This window comes from Triturus cristatus, chromosome 12, assembly GCF_964204655.1.
Source record: "Triturus cristatus chromosome 12, aTriCri1.1, whole genome shotgun sequence".
Classification (NCBI taxonomy): domain Eukaryota; kingdom Metazoa; phylum Chordata; class Amphibia; order Caudata; family Salamandridae; genus Triturus; species Triturus cristatus.
Genome location: NC_140595.1, coordinates 807,254,200 through 807,278,749, shown reverse-complemented (window position 1 = coordinate 807,278,749; position 24,550 = coordinate 807,254,200). Strand labels below are relative to the sequence as shown.

Here is a 24,550-nt window from a genome sequence, read left to right as displayed (position 1 = left end):
GGTTTCAAAGACAACAGCATTTTGCGTATAGTGAGCTCATCAACCGTTTGGAACGAGCTCCAGGAAGCATTGTTTTTGGGGAGGTGGGGGAGCACAGGGAGTGTATCTGCACTCGGGTGATGGAGGGAGGTCAGTGGACTGCTCGACAGTTGCTCAAGAGCGGCGCGTAAATCAGATTCAATCCTCAAGGACTTCTACTCGGCAGCGAACTTTGAACCAGTGGTGGGAGGTTGGTTTGACTATTAGTTTGAGCCTTGATGAATTCGAACAGTTTTTTTGGCCGGTTTTTTGCTTGGTCAAGTTGAGTTCTGAGGAAGGTAGCCTTTGAGCACCTGATGTGTTTATTGTAGAAGCACCTCCGGGATCTTAATTGGTGGAGGTGTTCGAGGGAGAGACGGGATCGCCACCGCCTTTCTGCCAGTCTTAAGTTTCTTCTTTCGGAATTTAGACTCTCATTGAACCAAGGTTTGGAGTTTTTGGCGGACTGTCTTTTAAGCTGTACCGGTGCAACCAAGTCTAGTATATTAAGCATAGCATTGTTATAATGGTCCGTAAGGTCATGGACGTCCAACATGTTTGAGGGCGGGGGCAGGATGTTATCGCTGAGGTCGGTCAGATCTTGTGAGTTGATGTTCCATAGACATCTTTTCATCTGTTTTGGGTTCTTAGTCTGGGCTCCACTTGCTCCTCCCAAAGTCAGGACGCGGAAGGTGATGCAGAAGTGGTCTGTCCAATCACATGGGGGGGGTTAGACTTCAGAAGGATGGAGTTGGGTTTGGCAATGACAAGATCTAAGGTAGCTCCTTTTATGTGAGTCGGACTGTCACAGAGTTGAATCAGGTTGAGGTCAGAAAGGAAGGATTTGAGGCTATTGACCTCCACATCATTTCCATCGTTCCAATGGCGATTGATATCTCCCAAGAAAATCTGAGTGCCATGGAAATGCACATTGTCCGCAATGATGTCCATGAGCTGTTCAATGAAGGGAAGGTTGTCTCGAGGGGGGTGGTAAAAAGTGTGCAATTTGCATGAGTGTTTAATTTGACCAGATATTTCAATACACAGGTATTTACACGATGGCAGTGGGTCGGCATGTAGTTCCTTCACTGATAGATTGCTACGATGTAAACATGCAATGCCTCCCCCTTGGCTAGTATTTCTGTCCAACCTGATGATATCAAAATTGGGAGGCAATAGGAGGTCGAGGATGGGAGCAGCCGAGTCATTTAGCCAGGTTTCCGTAAGCATAACAAGGTCAGGATCCTGGTCGAAGAGGAGGTCGGCAATGTCTGCTGCATGTTTAACAGCCGACCTGCAGTTAAGGAGCACGCATTTGAGATTTATGTTGGTGTCCGTTGGTGTAGGTAGTGTGGTGGCAATTCTCGTGAGGTTCTCGTTTAGAGATCTGGTGTTTGACCTTGTTTCCCTGAAGGGATCGGAGAGGATGGGCTCAATTTGTTGCTTGATTGATGCTAAGGAGGGGTGACCCATGCCGTAAGAGGGCAGTAGAGACTGAATATCCATATTAGACAACGAGGCTCTACATCTGGACGGGTGGGAGGGGTCATTAGGGTGCGGGGCAGAGGCCCAGTTGTGTGTGTGGGGGAGGTGGGATGGAGACCGCCGAGAATAGTTGGGAGAAGGTTGCAGGGAGGACTCCTTAGTTGGGGGTTGGCGGCGTTGTTGCTTGTACGGAATGGGGTGGCTGAATCTAGCGTAAGCTGACAGTTCCTTAGTGATTCTGAATATGAACTGTCCCCTCTGGTCACACACTGCCCGCTCTGCTCCTGCCCCATATGCACACGCACTGCCCCCTCTGGTCATGCATTGCACACTCTGCTCCCGCCAACTCTGCGCATGCACTGCCCCCTCTGGTCATACACTGCCCACTCTGCTCCCACCACCTCTGCGCATGCACTGCCCCCTCTGGTCATGCACTGCCCACTCTGCTCCCGCCATCTCTGCGTATGCACTGCCCCCTCTGGCCACATTCTGCTTTCTCTGCTCCCTATCACTTCTGCTCAACAGTGCCTACTGGAGATCTTGGAAAGCGGTGGGCCTGGATACTTGCCCTAAATTCCCGGAAATGAGGCAGACTTCTAGGAGGGTTAAAAAAATGTCGGGTTAAATAGTGCATTTTGAAGCACACTTTCATATAAATTTGCTAAAAAGCTGTAGATTGTGAAAGGGCAATTATGAAATAATCCTGTCTGTTAATGGACTACCAAGGAAGCCTGACACTTTCTAGAAGCTGACCCTATTTTTTTCTTCAAAATGTGCCCTGTGTATCTCCCAATGTGTTGCGGTACGAGCCAGCTCGTGGTTGTATGTTTAGAATTCTTATCGGTGCAGAACTGTGTTCTGCACCGAGCGTTGGGGTTTGGCAGCTGAGCTGGAGGGCTGCGCCACTGCTGCTCTGTTTGATGGTCCAGCTGGTCCAGCTTGAATAAAGACATTGTTCACTTACCTGTTTCCTGTCATTGAAGTACCACATCTTTTTGGCGACAAGTGCGGGATCATCACCTGACGCTGGGCCATCACGAGAGACCTACGTACCGCCATCCACCCAGTCACGCTGTTCGCCGATCTTCGATTTGATTACATTCGCTGGAGGAGAAGGACGAAGAAAATCGATGTTTTCACTCTCTGTTGTGACAGCAGGATAGGTGCGGACATCGTTTTGAGGTGGAGCAGCACTTCCATCGACCGTCAATTTCGGCTTGTAACGCAAGGTAAGATTTGCGTTTCACTTAGCTCAGTGTCACGTAGCCAAGCGGCGCTTGATGACGTTGATGTGGTAGCGTCTTGTTTGGGCAGTGGAACGCGAGTGTTGCGTTCCAAACATTTTTTTTTACTTCTAGCCCTCTAGAAACAGCGGTAATGAAGGGAAGGAGGATTGTGATGTTAGCCCAATAGTTTTTTGCTCTTCTCAGAAACCGCTAAAACGAAGTGAAGCAGCATTATGACGTCAGCCTAATTGTTTTTCCTTACCTCTGATAATGGAAAAAACGTCATAACAGCCACATTGTTGTTTTGTTCTCAGTTTCAATACATCATCTTTATTGAAAGAACAATTATTCTTTGGGAACAAGGAGTTACTATTTTTTTCCCCACGCTTTCAAGAAAGAAAGTACATGCAAGAAGAACAAATTTTTTTTAAAAAACAGAAAGAAGAAGAAAGTATAAACAAAACAGTTGTTCTTTTACACAGTTATTTTTAGGTTTTTTTTAATTTGCAACTTCAAGTAACATGCAAGCTGTCTCACCTCCTCCACTATTTTTAGAAACGCCAGGTGAACAACCAATAAAATGGAAACAGTGGTATGGTGGTTTTGAAATGTATCTTGGTACAATTGGAGCCATGCGTTTCAGGTCTGAGAGAAAGAAATACCTACTCCTTCACTCTTTAGGTTTTGAAGGTAGGGAGATTTTGAAACATCTTCCGCAACCCATTGTTGCTGCTGAAGAAGCACTTGATGAGTATCAAGAGACTGTAAAAAAATTACAAACAAGGTTCGACGTACAGCCAAGTTTAGTAGTATTGCGTCCTAAGTTTTTTTATGCATACAGAAACAAGAGGAGGATGTTGATACGTACATCACTACCTTAAGGAAGTTAGTCTCTGAGTGCCAGTTCGAGAACTTTGCAGATCAATTAGTCCGTGATCAATTTATCTGTCACTGTATGAACAAAATGATTAAACAAAAGCTGCTTTTGATGGGAAATCCAACTCTTGAAGAAACCTTTAAGTTGGCAAAAAGTATTGAAACATCTCAACTGTCTGCAAAGGAACTTGAACCTAAAACAAGTGAAGGTATTTCTACGGTCAAAGTGAAAGAAACTAAAAGAGTCTAGTCTGCCATAAAAAACTGACAAGCCACGCATGAATTCAGGTGATAAACGCAACTCATTTTTTAATCAACCAAATGTTTGTTTCAGGTGTGGATACAAAGCCCATGTGTATGGTAGCAATTGTCCAGCAAGGTTCATTACTTGCAGGTTGTGCAACAGACAAGGACACTTTGTAAAAGTTTGTCAAGCTCCAAAAATAAACAGTCCACAATAGGAAAATGTGTACAGGATGAACATATTCTCAATAGTAATGATGACTCTATCATTAGAGATTTAAGAAATTTGGTTGTTGTTGTCCATGATGAAGCGGTCAAGGTTGGCAATCCTGAACATTGTGTTGATCCCTATCTTGAGGTTAAAGTTGGAAATTAGTTCTTAAGACTTTTGGTGGACTCTGGTACTCACATTTCAATGCTTATACAGCATTTTTTTTACAAAACTTGGCCGAATAGACTCTTATTAACTCCTGATCGCACAACATTTCATATGAAGGCTGTGAAATCGATCTCTCTGTATACATTGAGGACATTATGGAATTTCGAGGGAGGAAGATTGCTGGGAAAGTGTATGTTGCTCCCAAAGGGTTGAACATTCTTGGGTGGTTCCACCAAGGACTGTTTGGAATGGTGCTTAGGCCTGGTACCAGTGAGCAAGTTCGAGTTGTGCGAGGCAATGCAGATCTGGAGGAGATTATTAACAGATTTCCTCATGTTTTCTCTGGCGAGCTTGGGAAAATTAGTTGCTACCAGCACACTATCATTATGAAAGAAGGTGCAAGACCTGTTAAACACAAGCTACGGAATGTCCCTCTTAGTATCAGACATGATTTAGAGAAGGATTTGAATTCTTTATGTATGAAGGGAATCATTGAACCTGTCGACTCTTCCTTGTGGCTATCTCCTCTGGTGGTCGCACGTAAACAGAATGGTGAACTGAGAGTGTGTGTGGATCTTGGCTGCCTAAACAAGGAAATCTGGGTAGATTCACACCCTCTGCCAAATATCAACGGACTTCTTGCAGGACTGAAAGATGCTAAGGTGTTTTCAAAACTTGATCTAGCTTCTGCTTATCATCAGGTGGAATTAACTCCTGAATCCAGGCACCTTACTGCATTTGTTTCACCATTTAGTACTTATCAGTATGTCCGTATGCCGTTTGGCCTTGCGTCAGCGGCATCGGTGTTTCAACGTCTGATGACTAATATGCTTAAGGGTATAAATGGTTCGTCAGTTTTCCAGGATGATGTACTTGTTTTTGCTCCTGACAGGTCTTCCCATGATGTCATCCTTCAAGAGGTCTTGTCTAGGTTTCAGTCCAATGGTATAGTATTGCGCAGAGATAAGTGTGGGTTCTTAACTGAAGAAGTTGAATATTTAGGACATCTTGTCACCAAACAGGGTATTCTTCCCAAGTCTAGCTTAGTAGAATCCATTGTGAAGTGTAAACCACCCTCAGACAAGTCTACTCTCAAGTCCTTTTTAGGGCTCTGTGGGTTTTATTCACGTTTTGTACAGAGTTTTGCCACAAAATTAAGACCTCTCTCTCAGATACTCGTGAAGGGTTTTGGTTTTGAATGGACTGACGAGTGTCAAAAGGTATTTGAGTGGGTCAAAGAGCAACTCGTTTCACTCAAAGTTCTGAAGCATTATGACCCTGATCTTCCTTGTACAGTGACTGTGGATGCTAGTAATGTGGGTGTGGGTGCTGTGTTGAGTCAGGTCAAAGGTGATGAGGTCAGGACCATTGGTTTTGCATCAAGAGTATCGTCCCCTGCTGAAAAAAAATACTCAGTGATTGAGAAGGAGTTATTGGCTTGTTGGTGGGCAGTGATGAAATTTAGGAATTTCACTTGGGGGAGAAGGTTTTGTTTACAAACTGACCACAGGCCGTTAATTTTTATATTGAGTGGGAAGAATGCTAGAGGTTTCATGTCTCGCATGGCTCGCTTATCATCTAAATTGCTCCAATTTGATTTTTCACCTGAGTACAATTTTTGTTGTGCTGATTATTTGTCACATTCCTCAGATATGTTGGAGGATCTGAAAGCCATGGGTGACAATGAGTTGGAAGAATATATTGTTGAGTGCGCTTGCCAAGGATACTTCACTGTTGACTGTCCTGAAGTATGTAGAGACAGGTTGGCCTAGGGAGAGAAATCTGAGTTTTGAGCTAACAACTTATGTAAAAGTTGTGGATGAGTTGTCTATAGAAGTTTGCATTTGAGAACTGACAAGCTTATTCCTCCTGTGTGTTTGAGAGCTGGTATTATTGTTTGTGCCCATGGAGGACATCTGGGTTCCACTATGACTAAAAAAAGAGTCAGACAATCTTTCTGGTGGTCCATGATGGACAAGGAAGTGGAGGATGTTGTCAAGTCCTGTCTTGTGTGCTTGAGTTGTGATAAGTCTGCAAAGTTGTCCACTCCCCCTTTGCCTCCCATTGAGTTGCCCTCTGTACTGTGGGTTAAGTTAGGAATTTACATCATTGGTCCTTTCCATGCGCTTGATGCTTCTTGTAAGTTTGCTTTGGTTTTGATGGACTACTACATCAACAACAGATGAGGAGGTCACTTCCTCATCTGTTGTTGATTTCCTCAAAGACATTTTTTTGAAGGAGGGTTTCCCTGAATTCTTGGTGTCTGATAATGGTCCTCAATTTATTTCGAGTGAGGTGGAAGATTTTCTTGTCACCAGTGGTATCAAGCATCTCAATAGTTCATTGTTCCACCCACAGACCAATGGTCTGGTGGAACGCATGAACAGAGTTTTGGGGGAGTGCATTCAGTGGGCTTTGGCGAACAAGTGCTCTGTTGGTAATACGGTCAGGAGCATGCTTTGGTTTTATGGCACTACGCACTCTACTACAGGTGTGTCTCCTTTCAAGTTGTTGCGTGGATGTAGGGCCACTACGTCCTTTTCTCTGTGCTGGATGAGTAAATGGGTCAAAGGTGTTAAATGGTCGGATGCTTGTATCAGGAGACGTGTGTCTCTTTCCCAAGAGAAGCAAAAGTGTTATTTTGACAACAGGAAAAGAGTCAAGGAGGTTAAGCTGGTTGTTGGTGATTTGGTGTGTATAAAAAAACCTGTTCATGTGTGGAAGGGTGGTTATAAATTTATCTCCTATTATGGTCATGGAAGTGAAGGGCGATTCTGTTAAACTTGAGAATGGTCAGTGGTGGAACAAGTGTTTTTTGGTTAAATCTAGAAGTGTTGAAACATTCCCTGATGGATTTGCTTCAGGTGATCATGCTAAGTTATCAAGTGAAGGTCAAACTGTTCTGAGACGCAGTTATAGGTCCAGGAACATTAAGGACTTAAATTAATTATTGTACTCTTTGCTTTGAATCTTAACCTTCCTTTTACAGGTATGGGATCACTGCTTTCGTTCACATTTTCATTTCTTGCTGTTCTTTCTCATGCTTGTTTGGTTTCCTTCTTTTCTTCTTTCTTTCTTTGTTTTCCTTCTTTCCTGTTTTCTTTATCTTTTTTGTTTTGGGGAAAGACCCATGTAGTGGCTCGTGCTTCCTGCGGTTCGAGCCAGCTTGTGGGTGCATGTTTAGAATTCTTATCGGTGCAGAACTCCGACTGCGTTCGAGTTCTGCACCGGGCATTGGGGTTTGGCAGTTGAGCTGGAGGGCTGCGCCACTGATATTCTGTTTGATGGTCCAGCTTGAGTAAAGACATTGTTCACTTACCTGTTTCCTGTCCTTGAAGTACCACAAATTACCTCTCGCAACAACATTTACTCATTTACATTTACTCCGCAGCTATCTCAATATCTCCAAAATTATTATATTTGCTCATTTTCCTTATGCATGCTCTGTTCTCTCTTAAGAAGAAGCAGACACACACCGACCTTGTTATTGCAGACGTGAACGTTCTTTGCACTGTAAATAAGGGGTGGTGCTATTACCAAGTTTAATTATACGCACTTGATCGACCTTGGAAGGTTCAACACTTGAGTTGGCCCTGCCAGGATTTAAACATGATGCCTTTCAGTCTACGCTCAGAGCTCAAAAGCAAGTGTGTAACTCACTGAGCTACCTTCTTTATGTACCCCCCCCCCACCCCTCCCGAGTCCAACATCGCACCACACAGTCTCTTTGCATTTCCCCATTGTTTGCTAACCACCCTCTGCTGGAGCTACACCTGTTCACCTGCTCCCCATCAGCCTTCCTGTGGGATTTAAACACCACCCAATCACCTTTCTCCTTTCACCCAGTGGTGTATCATGGGTAACTGGTTGGTTGTCATAGACCTAAATGCTAACAAGGACAGCGGGCTCCTTTGCCTACTATCTGGGTAGTAAAAGTCCCTAATAGGGGTAGGGTGGGCCTCTGATGCCCTTTGGTAGGGGTGCTTTGGAACCAGTCGTTGCTTCTCCTCTGTTCTCACCCTCTCTTCAGACTCCACAGATTGGCTCCTTCACTAGCCAATGGGAGCGTGTGGCGTAGGACGCCACTCGATGTAAAATCCGGGCACCCTTTACTCCTTTCTTGGACAGGACTTGTGCGTGCAAAATCCAAATATTTGTAAATACTTTTGGAGAACAAAGGGGTGTTCACCTGCTGTTGACACAGCTCTTTTTGTTTGCAGTCTCCTCACCCTGGTGTTAGGTTTCCAGGGCTCGGACTTCTCAGCTCATGAAAGGAAAGGTGGACAAAATGGAGGGCGGCGATACGGAAGGCTCATTGTTAAAACTGGAAGAACGAGGCTTGGCGCTTTACCACATCCGGCTGCTTCTCAAGAATTAAATGTATGATATTTCAGTTACTTACCAGTCATTGCATAACTCCGAGTGCCTTTACTCACTTCAGGAAGGGACTCAAGACCTGGCTCTCCGACTGAATTCCGCAGCACAGCGCCTGGATTCCCCCTCGGGTGATTACCTGCGCTTTATAAGTACCGCCTGATTGATAGGTTGACCTTTTCACCTGGATTACATGCCGAGGCCTCCGCCTCTGAGACACACACTATTCAAGCAAGCATTGGCATAGCCAATAGGTCTCGCCTTTGGGAACATGTAAGTTTTTAGCCAGAGATATTGACTTTGCCTATGTTTTTAAGCTGTGCTGTACAGAAGTCTGCAACATGCTGAAAAGTTATATTAAAGAAGTGTTGGAAGCATTTTTGTTACCTTAGATATGACCAAGAAAGCATTATGTACAATTGAACAACCATATTAAACAAGCATTGGCATAGCCAACAGGTCTCGCCTTTGGGACCTTATAAGTGTTTAGCCATGCATCACTTGATGTTGTTGCACCAAGGATATTGTACTTGATAACTAAACACTTATAAGGTCCCAAAGGGGAGACCTGTTGGCTATGTCAATGCTTTTTTTTTTTTTAAAGGACAAACAGTGCTATCAGGCTCCGGCTGCCACTTAGTCCAGCGCATCCCATGTAGACGCTGCAGCCATCTTTGAATGGTTTTAAAACCAATTCAAAAGCGGTCTCCAGTGTATGTGAATCCCTATCTCAACTGTGAGACTGTTCTCCTGCTTCCCAATTCTATTAAATACAAATTATGTAAAACGAACATCCCTTTCTGAGCTGCACGGCTCATCCTACCCATGTTTCACATGCAGATTTGAAATACTGATGGGTTGGGTTTCCTGGAATTCAACTGGTAGAAAGGTAGAGAGGTGTAGAGAGGTAGAGAGGTGGAGGTGTAGAGAGAGGTGTAGAGAGAGGTAGAGAGAGAGGTAGAAAGAGAGGTAGAGAGAGAGGTAGAGGTAGAGAGAGGTAGAGAGGTGGAGAGGTAGAGAGGTAGAGGTAGAGAAAGAGGTAGAGAGAGAGGTAGAGCGAGAGGTAGAGGTAGAGCGAGAGAGAGAGGTAGAGAGAGAGGTTGAGAGGTAGAGAGAGATAGGTAGAGAGAGGTAGAGGTAGAGTTAGAAAGGTAGAGAGAGGTAGAGAGAGAGAGGTAGAGAGGTAGAGAGAGAGAGGTTGAGAAAAAGGTAGAGAGAGAGAGGTGTAGAGAGAGGTATAGAGCGAGAGGTAGAGAGGTAGAGAGAGGTAGAGAGGTAGAGAGAGGTAGAGAGGTGGAGAGAGGTGGAGAGGTAGAGAGAGAGAGAGAGAGAGGTAGAGAGAGAGAGGTAGAGGTAGTGATGTACCATAAAAATAAACTAAAGGACTATACCTACCAATAGTCCCAACACCATTACCAAATAATCATTCAGTTGGCAGTGAAGAAGGTTCAATCGTTTATTAAACAAAATACTCTATAGAGGAGCCTCTCCGAACCTCACCCATCAGGTGCGCCGAGAAGACTGTTGGCTCGTATTCAAACATGAGGTTATATACTTTTCGGTTCAATACATACAATCACTGTAAAAGGAAAAACACCAGTTGGCCCTCGAGCTCCAGGAAAGGACCATATATGGCACACATCAGACCAGTACAAAGGCTTGACTATCTCTTACTGATGAGGTCAGGAGGGGTGACTCCCTTTCGTCTTGGTGCCTGGGAGTGTAGACACGGCGCCTCCAGGAATGCGCTTATAGCCCCCAAAGGCAGATGCGGCCTTGAGTCTTAGAACAGTCGAGTAAACAGCCTACCTTCAGCTGCTACCAGTAACTCCAATGAACTGGGGCCTGACAACTGCATGTGATCAACGCGTGATCAGGCCCGTGCTCGAGCATATGATCAGAAGATGGCATCTGTATGGTTCTCGGCCTACTCTTTTAGCAATTGATATACAGGGAGGAAATAAACAAGTTTCCTCCAAGCAAAAGCATATATATCAAACAGGGAGTGTACACATAGATGCATCATGCTAACATAATATAGGTCCAATACTCCTTATATACGGGAAATCTACCTTTTGTATCCCTCAGTAGAGAGAGAGAGGGAGAGGTAGAGAGGTAGAAAGGTAGAGAGAGAGAGGTAGAGAGAAAGAGAGGTAGAGAGAGAGAGAGGTAGAGAGGTAGAGAGAGAGGTAGAGCCGTAGAGAGAGAGAGGTAGAGAGGTAGAGAGAGAGAGAGGTAGAGAGAGGTAGAGAGAGAGGGTAGAGAGAGAGGGTAGAGAGAGAGAGAGGTAGAGAGGTAGAGAGAGAGAGGTAGAGAGGTAGAGAGAGAGGTAGAGAAAGAGGTAGAGAAGTAGAGAGAGAGAGGTAGAGAGAGGTAGAGAGGTAGAGAGATGTAGAGAGAGGGAGAGGTAGAGAGAGAGAGGTAGAGAGAGAGTAGTAGAGAGGTAGAGAGGTAGCGGTAGAGAGAGCGAGGTAGAGAGAGGTGGAAACGTGTTCATTGATTAGAAAAGGCCTGGCAAAGAGTAAGCTGAAGATTGTATTTTGATGTTTATTTATTTTGCGTTTTTTGCAGTGCCACATGCCTTAGGCCACTGCATAGGGTGATACTGCATTAAAAACCTTCATATTTATAGACAGTCAGGGTTAGGGACTTCGAGGTTTTGCAATAGTTTCTGACTGTGATTTTCTATAATACCCCGGTTTGAACGTTGAACTTCATTAGCTGTGTAAACTTGCTAGTGATATTCCATCTGAAACCGGTCTCCACACCACCCCTTGAGTAAACCTTGACTGCTCGGTCACCAGTGCCAAATGAGAGCCAAGGAAATCATGAGTACGATATCGAGAACCCGGAAGCCGTAGAGCGAACATGACAGCAGCCTTTGTTATTGCAAGGTCCTCCCTAGAACAACAGGATCTGGATGGACAACCCGACTGACAGGAGGGATGAAGAAGCGAAAGAGAGGAGACCGAGGAAGGAAGAAAGTGAGAGGAGGGAATAAGAATAAAATAAAAGAGGTCATGGAGACGTTAAGAAGAGATGGGTAGAGTCAGGAAGGGAGGAAGGGGAAATGGAAGGAAGAAAGGGTGCAGAGATAAAGCATGAAGTGGCGAATGGCTGGAGAAGAGGAGGAAAATGCAGAAGGCGAGATCGTGGAGTGAGAGAAGACTGGTTGACGAAGGACAAAATAAGAGGGAGGGTGGGAGTGGGTAGAGAATCGAGGACAAGGAGTGATGGAGAGAGTGGGGAAATGGAAAGGACGGGTGAAGAGGAGGGAAAGCGCGAGGGAAGGAAAGAGTGAGGGAAGCAAAGGAGTGCAAGCGAGAAAGATGACGAAAGAGGAAGAGTAGGAGAGAGGCAGGGCAGTATAAAGGGCGATTGTGTGAAGAAAGGGGGTGAGTTAAATAAAGATGGGAAGAGGGAAGAGAGACATGTCTGTAGAAAGCAAAACATGGTATGACGCTTGAAAGTGTAACCAGTGTTCGAAGCGCAATAAACAAGCACAAGCTAGGCAGACTGCCGGCAGCAGGGGGAGGAGCGCGCGTGCCTTGCGCGGCAGCAGGGGGAGGAGGGTGGCTGCGCGATTCCCTTGCGAGAGCGATAATTGCTACCATATGGTGGCGCTCGCTCCCGCAAGGAAATCGCCACACGTGCATGCGTTGCCATTGAAGGCAATGGAACTCGTGCACGTTTTAGCCTGAAAAAGGCACTCGATGGCTACAGGTCTCTTTCCTAATCAGCGCATGCGTGCTGCGTAGGCGAGACCTAAAAAGTATTAACAACAAATAATGTCTTGAGTTTTTTTTGTTCTTCCAATGCTGGCAACTTGTATCTGCCTGTCCCAATGGTTGCTTGCTTCCAAACTGATTTTCTTTTAGCATCGACCACAAAGGGGTTCATTTTTGCACAAATATTTTGAGCATTTCGCTGCTGTTGTTAGTGGGGTCAGAGACAGCGGTACATTCCCTAGTGGTCTGATTTGCTGGAAACGTGTTAAAGTAGTTACTGAAGAGTCCCACTAAAAAATAGTGTTCGAGGAGGAAAAAAGCATGACATTTTTAAAGATTCTCATGCACAAGTTGCCTGTCGAAAAACGCACATTTTGTGGGGCATATAAGCTGTAGGTGAAGCGTGAAGGTGACAACCTTTGCAAATATGAGTGTGCAAATGTGTCACATTCACAAAACTTTGTAAGAAATTACTGGAATTAGTAACATTATGAAGGTGGCCACTTTTTTCTGGTCAAGACAAATATTCCTTAAAGCAACACTCCAAAGATAATGTCCCACACACCGCCACAAAGAAACATCAACAGCTATATGCTATCCCAAAAGCTGGTATAGAAAATACTTGCTGGAGCAGGTGAATGGTGAACAGGAAAAAGCGAAAGACACTTTCCGCAAACTCCTTGCACACAGATTGCTCTGAATGACTGCACCCCGTTTTTGACCGTATGCGGACCACATGCGCACCAAAGGCTTTGCAAATACCAGTCTCATCCCAAAGCACCCTTTTGTAATCTGAAATGATCACTGGCGTTTAACTTGCACATACATCGCCCGATACTGTTTTTTCTGCCCTGCTTAGCAGCTGTTCTGACCCAAATCAACAGTAGTCAATTTTCTGACCTCAGAGTCGAACAACTGGAGATTAAGATTAAAGCAAATGTAAACAGCAAACTGTCACTCAGCCCAGAAGATTTCTTTCTGCTCGGCAATTTCCCTGTAATACACGGGCTAAAGTCATGATGGAGTTCTGCAGTGGAGATGAGGAAAGTTGTTTGGCAACTGCTAAGTGTTCATATTACAGAAAGAAGCACAGGGGATTCAGCAGGAGAGAAGGAGACAGAACTACTCGACGAGCTGGCGAATGGAAACTGGCACTCAACGAGCACCCATGTGACAAAATAAGGAGAAATACACCATGCATCTGCCCCATTTGCGTCGAAAATAAGGCGTGGCTGCGTCTCTTACTGCGCTTCACTTTTAACATTCATAAGATATTAAAAGATAAGTTATTGTTTGCAGGTGCATTATTATGGAAAATAAACAGATATTGTATGCAACACTGCCATATGTTTTAGCAACAATCGCCCCAACATTCAAACACTAATAAATATTACAACTTCAAAGGCAAGTTTGCTGCCGGTTCGGAAGACTGCCTTAGCGCGCTCGCTGCACTGTGCTTAATTGCTCAGCCCATCATTGGAAACACAGACAACTAGCAATGCGTGCTCCCGTATTTGTAAGCTTTGTTGCTGCACAAAGAGATGCGCGAGAGTGCAGCCAGCGGGGTGAATACATCTCAGCATTCAGGCCCGAATTGTACGTACCCGGCCTCCATGCAGCAGAGCGTGAGCCACGAGACAGGCATTCTCCTTCGCCGATCACTTTGTGCCTGGCGGGTGAATTCACGCGTGTTTCTGGTGTGGATGGGAGCACAATGCACACGCTTGTTTCATGAATTCTAGGGGCTGACACAAGCTGCAGGGGCCCGCCCGTCTGTAGTGGGGGGGTGGCTCCAGTGGCATGTGAGCGTGCTAGCTTCCATTACTGCCAGAAATGTCAGCTTCTGGAGGAGAGGAGGTTTGTACCCCCAGTCCACAACACGAACAGCCTTGGAGTCCACAACAGAGCAAAGCAGCATAGAAGACAAGTGCGGCCCCGGCAAGCCTCGCATACAGGAAGGGGAGTGGCCACGTGAAGAGAGAGGGAGAGCAGTAGGTGAGCCCGCGAACACGAACAGCCTTGGAGTCCACATCAGAGCAAAGCAGCATAGAAGACAAGCGTGGCCCCGGCAAGCCTCACATACAGGAAGGGGAGTGGCCACGTGAAGAGAGAGGGGGAGCAGGAGGTGAGCCCGCGAGTGGTGCGCGCGGTGGGAGAGCAGTCTTCACTTTTCAAGCACTGCACTCGTGCAGTGCTTGAAAAGTGAAGACTGATGGCTAAAGGCCCTCCTAAGCAGCACATGCGCACTGCGTAGGCGATGCCTAATAAAAAACACAGTACCAAATCTCCTCCCACCCTCACCACTTCCTCTTTAAGTTGCCTCAAGTCCCCTGAAAATACAGTTGGCTTGGCAGCAACAGGGCGGGAGGGGTTAATTAATCCACGTGAAAAGATACTTGAAGTAATGCAGTTACCAATATGTAACTGAAACATTACCTCCTCGGTGCATCGCTGTGATAATTAATTATATACTGAGATGTAGCCAGCAGTACCTAGACTAGGACAACTCAGTTGTATTTACTTGGAATCAGACCCTCTATTGCCTCACAGAAGAAAGTAACTTTGACCCCAAAACCTTCTCCAGGTCAATTTTCTGCATTATCCTATAAAGCCTGACAAAAGTAGAAGGCATAGCCCATGTTGCAGCCCTGCAGATTTCTGTCAATAATGCTCTCTGCGACTCTGCAAAGGAAGTAGACATTTCTCTGGTGGGCCTACACTGCACCCCAGCTGGTCAAGTCGCCCCGTCTCCTTAGATGCCAAAGGCTCCTAAGGAACGGGCTCAGCTATTCAGCGTTTGAATGGAAGGTTTAGATCCCAGGATTCACAAACAGTGAAGACGCAACCATGAACTCCGAAACCGCTTCACTAAAGTGTGCAATTCCACCTCCTCAGGTGAACTAGGGTTAGGGTGAAAAACTGGGAGAAGGACTTCTTGTTCCCTGTGAAAGACTGAATCTACTTTGGGTTCAAAAGAGAGGCCAGGATGCAGTACCGCTCTGTCCCTAAGCATGCGAAAGAAGGGGTGCTTTACAGATAAGGAGCTCAACTCCCCCAACCATCTCCCTGACGTAATTGCTACTGGGAAAAAAGCTTTCAAGGTAAGCCTCCTTAGCTCATTCTTCTCAAGAGGTTTAAAGGGAGATCGCCTCATGACAACTAGGCACAAAGTGAGATCCCAAGAAGGGTAGACTGGTCCAGACAAAGGTCTCAGGTTAAGGAACTCCTTAAATAACCTCTCAATCAATCAATCAGGATTTGTATAGTGCGTCTGAATCACCCATGAGGGTCTCAAGGCCCTGAACGAAGTCTGCCTCATTGTTAGACCTGGTACCATTGGGGTGATTCTCCCTTCCATTTTTTCTGATTGCCTCCTCTGTTTTTGATATTTGTTGCTGGTTTAGATGCTTTTGGGCACTGTGGCACTGCTATTCAGTGCCACAGTGCAAGTACTCACTATGTTAAATCGATGTATTGATTAGTGACTCAATGATTGGGTATTTGATTTACTTGTCAGACCCTAGTATAGTGCACCATGTGTGCCCAGGGCTTGTAAATCAAATGCTGCTGGTGGGCTTGCAGCACTGTTTGTGACACCCACAGAAGCAGCTTGTAAAGTATGTCTCAGGCCTGCCATTGCAGAGCCTGTGTGCAGTCTAGTACTGCCACGCTGACTGGGTTAAGTGCACCCACTTACCAGTCCCTAAACCTTCCCTTTTCTTTATATCAGACACCCCTAAGTAGGCCCAAGGGCAGGGTGCATTGTAAGTATAAGGTAGGACATGCCCTGGTGTGTGTGTGGCATGCCCTAATAGTGAATTACAGCCATTTTTGTTTTTCACTATTGCAAGGCTACCAGTCCCCATAGGCCAGAATGGGCAGTTTGATTATAACACCTTATAATCCTAACTGACCCAGGGAACATGGTAGAAATTCGATTTTAGTATGCCTGAACTCAGAATGATAAAATACATCTTTTAGTAAAGTTGGTTTTAACATTCTGTGTTTGAAAATACCACTTTTAGAAAGTAGGTATTTTCTTATCTAACCATCCAGCATGCCTCTGCTAGCTTGTGTATTTTGTGTCTGGTTTTTTGAGTGACAGGGGCTGGGGGATTCTAGGAGACAGGGTGAGTCAACTCAGGGCTGAATAGACCTATCTGCATGTAGAGTGGTGGGAGGAGTCACACCTGGGTCTGAATAGGGCTGTGCCTGCCTTCCACAATGCTGTCTCCACCTCCTGTGGTGCTTCTGATGTCCCTGGCCCACCCTGTCAAAGGAAAGACGGACCCCTGTACACAAAGTGCTCCAGGATTGCACAGAACTGGTTTGGACTAGGTACAGGCCACTCTGCCTTCAGAGGACAAAGGATTTAGTAGTATAAATATGGGGTTCCAGACCCCAAGACTTTAGATCACTTCTGGAACAACAAGACAAACCTCTGGCAAGAAGAAGAACCAAGGAAGTTGCAGGAGTTGGACTGCCCCCCTGCCAGTGTGCTGTGTTGCTGGGTTGGCCTACAGTGGTGTCTTCAGTGCCAAGGAGAGGAGAAGGAACCTTCAAAGAGCTTTCATCATCTAGCAGAATATTACTCCAAGGGCTTGAACTTGTGCTTGCCTCCTGCTGAAATCTCAGGGACAAAAGACTTCACCACCAGCTCCCCTCTGAATTTCCTTGCTGGGATTTCTGTCAGCAGAAGCCTACGTGTCGCTGGGAGCTGGAAGCGCAACTCTATGAAGAAGAAGTGTGTCGCAGTCGCAGCTGTTGCCGTCGCATCGGCGGAGAAGCGTGTCGCCGCCGCAGAGGTCGCCGCCGCATCACCAGAGAAGCATGCCTTCATCAAAGCTGTTACCTGACGCATCACCGGAGAAGGGTGTCGCCGCCGCAGAGGTCGCCGTCACATCACTGGAGAACGTGTCGCAGAGCCTGTCGCGGCTCCAAAGTTACAGAGTTCGCCACACGGCCACCGGGCGTGCACGCATCATCTTCACGTCGTTGCATCAAGGGCCCCATCTTATCGCATCGCACCGGATTGTCGCATCGCATCGAGGCGCCATCTTGTCGCATCGTAACCGGAACGCAGTACGAGAATCAACGCATCACCTCCTCTCCGGTAAAGACCAAGACGCATCCCCTACTCTGCGCAAGCATTGAGGCGCATCGCATCGTCTCCCCCGAAGCAAGGAACCGATGGCATCTCCATCCCTGCGAACCTTTTGTTTGTTTTGCGTTACACATCCAGGTACTTTTGTGAGAACTGTCCCGCATTTATCATCAACTTGAACTAAGTGACTTCTACCATCTTTAAGTCTATTTTGAATACAGTATTGTGGATTTTTGTCGTTTGTGGTCTTGTGTTAAGTCTATATAAAGAATATTTATTTTTATAAAACCTGTGTGGTGTCCATCTGTAGTGTTTTCACTGTATTGCTGTATGTGTTCACAAATGCTTAACACACTGCCTCTGAGATAAGCCTGTCTGCTCGTGCCAAGCTACCAAGGGGGTGAGCAGGGGTTATCCAGTAGTGTAATCCCTGACTTAGAAGCAAGGGTCCCTATTTGGTCAAAGGTACCTACCTCTGCCAACTAGAGACACCCAGTTCTAACTAGGGGTGGGCGGAATTTGCGTAGTCGCGCTACTCAAACTCCGCGAAACGGTACAAAATCTCCGCGAGCACGCAGAAATTCCACGAACACGCGGAATTGCTTGTTCGCGATGCTTTTTTCCTGTTTGCTAATGCTGTTTGCGTGCTCTGGGGGAAATATCTTGCGAACACGCATTTTGAGAACGCAAACAAGCAAAAAATTCCGCGAAGCCGCGGAATGCTGAATTTTGGGCAAGTCCGCGTTCTCCGCGGAATGCAAAATTACCCAAATTCCGCAAGCGGAACGGAATTTACCGCCCAGGCCTAGTTCTAACACCCATACTGAAGATCACCCCAAGAGGTTCTGTTATCCATTGAGTCTTAAGGGTAGAAACCTTCCGCCTTAAAGAAAACCCTTCCTGAAGAATATTCAACACCCTAACCAGCCCAACAGACCATGGAATCAAGTGTTTGGGTTCACACCAACTTTGGAACAAAGTCTGATGCCTTCCGTAAGACAAAGGAGCTTATTTACAATCCCCTTACACTACCGTTGCGTCACTTTTAGAATGGGAACAAGTGACGTACTGGCGACGCAAGGGGCTTGTAAATAAGCCCCAAAAGCGTGGAAGCTCTCCTAGAAGCTTGAATAGAGAAAGCCACGCTTTTCGAGACCCATATCTCTATCAGCCCCAGCCTCTCAACCTCCAGGCCCATCAGCCTGACAGTTCTCAAAGCATTTTCCTGAAGACAGGGAAATGCTAGGAGAGATGAGACTACAGAAAGACACAACCCCTGTTGATCACCATTGTCATTATCAGATGGAACCAAGCAGAGTGGGGCCATGCTGGTGCTATCAAGATCACTAGAGATCTCTCACGTCTCAACCTGATCAGAAACCTGAGAAGTAGAGATGAGAGCAGAAAGGAAACAAGCACTCCCTCTGGTCAAGAGCAAGAATGGGCATCCACTGCCCGAGCCTTCCCCTCTGCCACTCTTGAGCAGAATAGAGGAAGCAGGGTGTTCTGCATTGACGAAAACATGTCCACCCTGGGAAGACCCCACCTATGACAAATACTGTCAAATACCTACCTGCTCAGACAGATATCCAGGGGGGAAGGAGTCTTGCTGCTCAGCCTGTGTGCTCAGATATTCTGTTTCCCCTGAAATTGAAGATCTTGTCCTGCGCCCAGAAGAAGATACGATCTGAGATTCTCGACAATGTTGGGGATCTTGTGCCCTCCTGTTTGTTGAGATATGACATGGCTGTGTTGTTGTCCGTTCTGAAAAGAACAGCTTTGTTCACCTCACCTGCTTGCGTCTCCTTTGTAGAGAAAGAACAAGAGTGGACCCAAATTCGGTGCATAAAGTGTTTATTCAGCACTTGCACCAATTTAGCCATAGCGCGTTTCGGCCGTTGCCAGCCTTGATCACATGACAACGCTGAATGGTTGGATCCCCCAATTTAAAGTGACAGTGCTCAATAACCAAAATGAAAGACGTGAAAAATAGACTATCATCATATTCAATGCTTGCATAAATGCATTAATAATTACAGGTTTAAATACTCTGATAAAGCATCGTATCGTGTGCCATAAAATGTTCATATCACAAATTTACAAATAGCACAAGTTCATGTTATATCTGTTAGCCCGTTGGAATATTGCTTCCTTACTTGATTATTATCTTTTCCCCGATCCTTACATCATTGGCTATATAGAATAAAGTGACAAGTGCTCCAATCCTCCCTATAGTGCAAATCAACATAAAGTGCTTAGTGCTATAAATCTGATGTTCACAGCAGCATATATTGATGACATAATGTCATTACACCTTATCGATAATAAATAGATAAATTAATATATATAAAGTGCGAGAAGGTGCAAATAGAGCTAGGGGCATGACAATAAATCTTATTCAAACAGTTGATTCCCACAAATGCAGATACAAATGTATAAATGTATCAATATAAATACACTTCAACTGTCTAAAATTAGATAAAATTGTTCCAAATTTTACTCAATAAAATTATATATTTATCGAAAGAAGATCAGAAATTGCATATTTCATCCAGTAACTTGTATAAGGTTTCAGATAAAATGTGATCATCTAAAATACCTTTATACATTATATCTCTAAAACTGGGAAAAGTTAAAGTCAAGTTGAACAATGTGCAATACCTGTAATGCATTGATGATATCACCATAATAGAACCTGTCATATGTGTACGTTCTGTGTATGACAATATGTACTCCCCGGAACAAGAAAATTCTAACAATGTTAAGATTGTAATCCAGTCTCATCCTACAAATATGTGTGCAGATCCTCACTTGTGTTGAGGCCCCCTGGATGCTTCGTGTCTAACTCCAGTATGTATCGAGTTTCCAGGCGTCTGAGCTTGGCCTCCCTGTTGCCACCTCTTTTTCGCGGCGTTATCGCATCTATAACATAGTACTTCAGATGTTTAAGACTACTGTTATGACATTCCTTAAAATGTCTTGCAACAGGGTAGCTAGAGTCGTTATTAACAATAGCCCTGGTGTGCTGCAGAATCCTCTTAAGTGCAGCCAACTTAGTACTGCCAACATACTGGAGATTGCAACTGCACTCAAGAATATATACCGCATAATCAGTTTTACAATATATATACATATGTGTATATATACATCTTATGTTCTTGTAGCCATACGAAGATGACACTCCAAACATTTCTAGCAGATTCTAAACCAGATTGGTCGCACACTGCTACACCTACCAGGCGTGTTCCCCCAATGAAAATGGTCCCTGAAGGTCAGCGTCGGCGGATACACCTATGCTCGAGTGTGAATGCAAGTATGCGTGGCGTGTGCCATCCCTGGACACGTGTTTCGAGGTAGTTGCCTCTCGTCAGCAGGGAGTAGGAAAATGTGTGGGGTTGCTGTGTAAGCTGCTAAAATCGTATCAGGTCTAGTACCTCTCGTAGCGCGCAGGTGCGTAACCATGAGTCCGTCGACTCCACCGGCTCAAGGGAGCCTGAATATAAAGCTAAACCAGATTGGTCGCACACTGCTACACCTACCAGGCGTGTTCCCCCAATGAAAATGGTCCCTGAAGGTCAGCGTCGGCGGATACACCTATGCTCGAGTGTGAATGCAAGTATGCGTGGCGTGTGCCATCCCTGGACACGTGTTTCGAGGTAGTTGCCTCTCGTCAGCAGGGAGTAGGAAAATGTGTGGGGTTGCTGTGTAAGCTGCTAAAATCGTATCAGGTCTAGTACCTCTCGTAGCGCGCAGGTGCGTAACCATGAGTCCGTCGACTCCACCGGCTCAAGGGAGCCTGAATATAAAGCTAAACCAGATTGGTCGCACACTGCTACACCTACCAGGCGTGTTCCCCCAATGAAAATGGTCCCTGAAGGTCAGCGTCGGCGGATACACCTATGCTCGAGTGTGAATGCAAGTATGCGTGGCGTGTGCCATCCCTGGACACGTGTTTCGAGGTAGTTGCCTCTCGTCAGCAGGGAGTAGGAAAATGTGTGGGGTTGCTGTGTAAGCTGCTAAAATCGTATCAGGTCTAGTACCTCTCGTAGCGCGCAGGTGCGTAACCATGAGTCCGTCGACTCCACCGGCTCAAGGGAGCCTGAATATAAAGCTAAACCAGATTGGTCGCACACTGCTACACCTACCAGGCGTGTTCCCCCAATGAAAATGGTCCCTGAAGGTCAGCGTCGGCGGATACACCTATGCTCGAGTGTGAATGCAAGTATGCGTGGCGTGTGCCATCCCTGGACACGTGTTTCGAGGTAGTTGCCTCTCGTCAGCAGGGAGTAGGAAAATGTGTGGGGTTGCTGTGTAAGCTGCTAAAATCGTATCAGGTCTAGTACCTCTCGTAGCGCGCAGGTGCGTAACCATGAGTCCGTCGACTCCACCGGCTCAAGGGAGCCTGAATATAAAGCTAAACCAGATTGGTCGCACACTGCTACACCTACCAGGCGTGTTCCCCCAATGAAAATGGTCCCTGAAGGTCAGCGTCGGCGGATACACCTATGCTCGAGTGTGAATGCAAGTATGCGTGGCGTGTGCCATCCCTGGACACGTGTTTCGAGGTAGTTGCCTCTCGTCAGCAGGGAGTAGGAAAATGTGTGGGGTTGCTGTGTAAGCTGCTAAAATCGTATCAGGTCTAGTACCTCTCGTAGCGCGCAGGTGCGTAACCATGAGTCCGTCGACTCCACCGGCTCAAGGGAGCCTGAATATAAAGCTAAACCAGATTGGTCGCACACTGCTACACCTACCAGGCGTGTTCCCCCAATGAAAATGGTCCCTGAAGGTCAGCGTCGGCGGATACACCTATGCTCGAGTGTGAATGCAAGTATGCGTGGCGTGTGCCATCCCTGGACACGTGTTTCGAGGTAGTTGCCTCTCGTCAGCAGGGAGTAGGAAAATGTGTGGGGTTGCTGTGTAAGCTGCTAAAATCGTATCAGGTCTAGTACCTCTCGTAGCGCGCAGGTGCGTAACCATGAGTCCGTCGACTCCACCGGCTCAAGGGAGCCTGAATATAAAGCTAAACCAGATTGGTCGCACACTGCTACACCTACCAGGCGTGTTCCCCCAATGAAAATGGTCCCTGAAGGTCAGCGTCGGCGGATACACCTATGCTCGAGTGTGAATGCAAGTATGCGTGGCGTGTGCCATCCCTGGACACGTGTTTCGAGGTAGTTGCCTCTCGTCAGCAGGGAGTAGGAAAATGTGTGGGGTTGCTGTGTAAGCTGCTAAAATCGTATCAGGTCTAGTACCTCTCGTAGCGCGCAGGTGCGTAACCATGAGTCCGTCGACTCCACCGGCTCAAGGGAGCCTGAATATAAAGCTAAACCAGATTGGTCGCACACTGCTACACCTACCAGGCGTGTTCCCCCAATGAAAATGGTCCCTGAAGGTCAGCGTCGGCGGATACACCTATGCTCGAGTGTGAATGCAAGTATGCGTGGCGTGTGCCATCCCTGGACACGTGTTTCGAGGTAGTTGCCTCTCGTCAGCAGGGAGTAGGAAAATGTGTGGGGTTGCTGTGTAAGCTGCTAAAATCGTATCAGGTCTAGTACCTCTCGTAGCGCGCAGGTGCGTAACCATGAGTCCGTCGACTCCACCGGCTCAAGGGAGCCTGAATATAAAGCTAAACCAGATTGGTCGCACACTGCTACACCTACCAGGCGTGTTCCCCCAATGAAAATGGTCCCTGAAGGTCAGCGTCGGCGGATACACCTATGCTCGAGTGTGAATGCAAGTATGCGTGGCGTGTGCCATCCCTGGACACGTGTTTCGAGGTAGTTGCCTCTCGTCAGCAGGGAGTAGGAAAATGTGTGGGGTTGCTGTGTAAGCTGCTAAAATCGTATCAGGTCTAGTACCTCTCGTAGCGCGCAGGTGCGTAACCATGAGTCCGTCGACTCCACCGGCTCAAGGGAGCCTGAATATAAAGCTAAACCAGATTGGTCGCACACTGCTACACCTACCAGGCGTGTTCCCCCAATGAAAATGGTCCCTGAAGGTCAGCGTCGGCGGATACACCTATGCTCGAGTGTGAATGCAAGTATGCGTGGCGTGTGCCATCCCTGGACACGTGTTTCGAGGTAGTTGCCTCTCGTCAGCAGGGAGTAGGAAAATGTGTGGGGTTGCTGTGTAAGCTGCTAAAATCGTATCAGGTCTAGTACCTCTCGTAGCGCGCAGGTGCGTAACCATGAGTCCGTCGACTCCACCGGCTCAAGGGAGCCTGAATATAAAGCTAAACCAGATTGGTCGCACACTGCTACACCTACCAGGCGTGTTCCCCCAATGAAAATGGTCCCTGAAGGTCAGCGTCGGCGGATACACCTATGCTCGAGTGTGAATGCAAGTATGCGTGGCGTGTGCCATCCCTGGACACGTGTTTCGAGGTAGTTGCCTCTCGTCAGCAGGGAGTAGGAAAATGTGTGGGGTTGCTGTGTAAGCTGCTAAAATCGTATCAGGTCTAGTACCTCTCGTAGCGCGCAGGTGCGTAACCATGAGTCCTGCTGACGAGAGGCAACTACCTCGAAACACGTGTCCAGGGATGGCACACGCCACGCATACTTGCATTCACACTCGAGCATAGCTGTATCCGCCGACGCTGGCCTTCAGGGACCATTTTCATTGGGGGAACACGACTGGTAGGTGTAGCAGTGTGCGACCAATCTGGTTTAACTTTATATTCAGGCTCCCTTGAGCCGGTGGAGTCGACGGACTCATGGTTACGCACCTGCGCGCTACGAGAGGTACTAGACCTGATAACGATTTTAGCAGCTTACACAGCAACCCCACACATTTTCCTACTCCCTGCTGACGAGAGGCAACTACCTCGAAACACGTGTCCAGGGATGGCACACGCCACGCATACTTGCATTCACACTCGAGCATAGGTGTATCCGCCGACGCTGGCCTTCAGGGACCATTTTCATTGGGGGAACACGACTGGTAGGTGTAGCAGTGTGCGACCAATCTGGTTTAACTTTATATTCAGGCTCCCTTGAGCCGGTGGAGTCGACGGACTCATGGTTACGCACCTGCGCGCTACGAGAGGTACTAGACCTGATAACGATTTTAGCAGCTTACACAGCAACCCCACACATTTTCCTACTCCCTGCTGACGAGA

General features: G+C 46.7%; 1 protein-coding gene across 2 annotated transcripts in view; it reads left to right on the top strand.

Annotated features, from left to right (window-relative positions):
- Nucleotides 1–24,550, top strand: part of LOC146782925 (cysteinyl leukotriene receptor 2-like) — a 392,506-nt gene that overhangs the window by 22,037 nt on the left and 345,919 nt on the right. The window contains exon 2 of one of the 2 annotated variants that reach the window (XM_085637979.1): nt 2,487–2,732. The exons of the other annotated variant lie outside the window; for it this stretch is intronic. The gene's annotated coding sequence lies outside the window, so the exon portion shown is untranslated. The remainder of the gene's footprint in view (nt 1–2,486; nt 2,733–24,550) is intronic. 2 annotated transcript variants of the gene reach the window in all.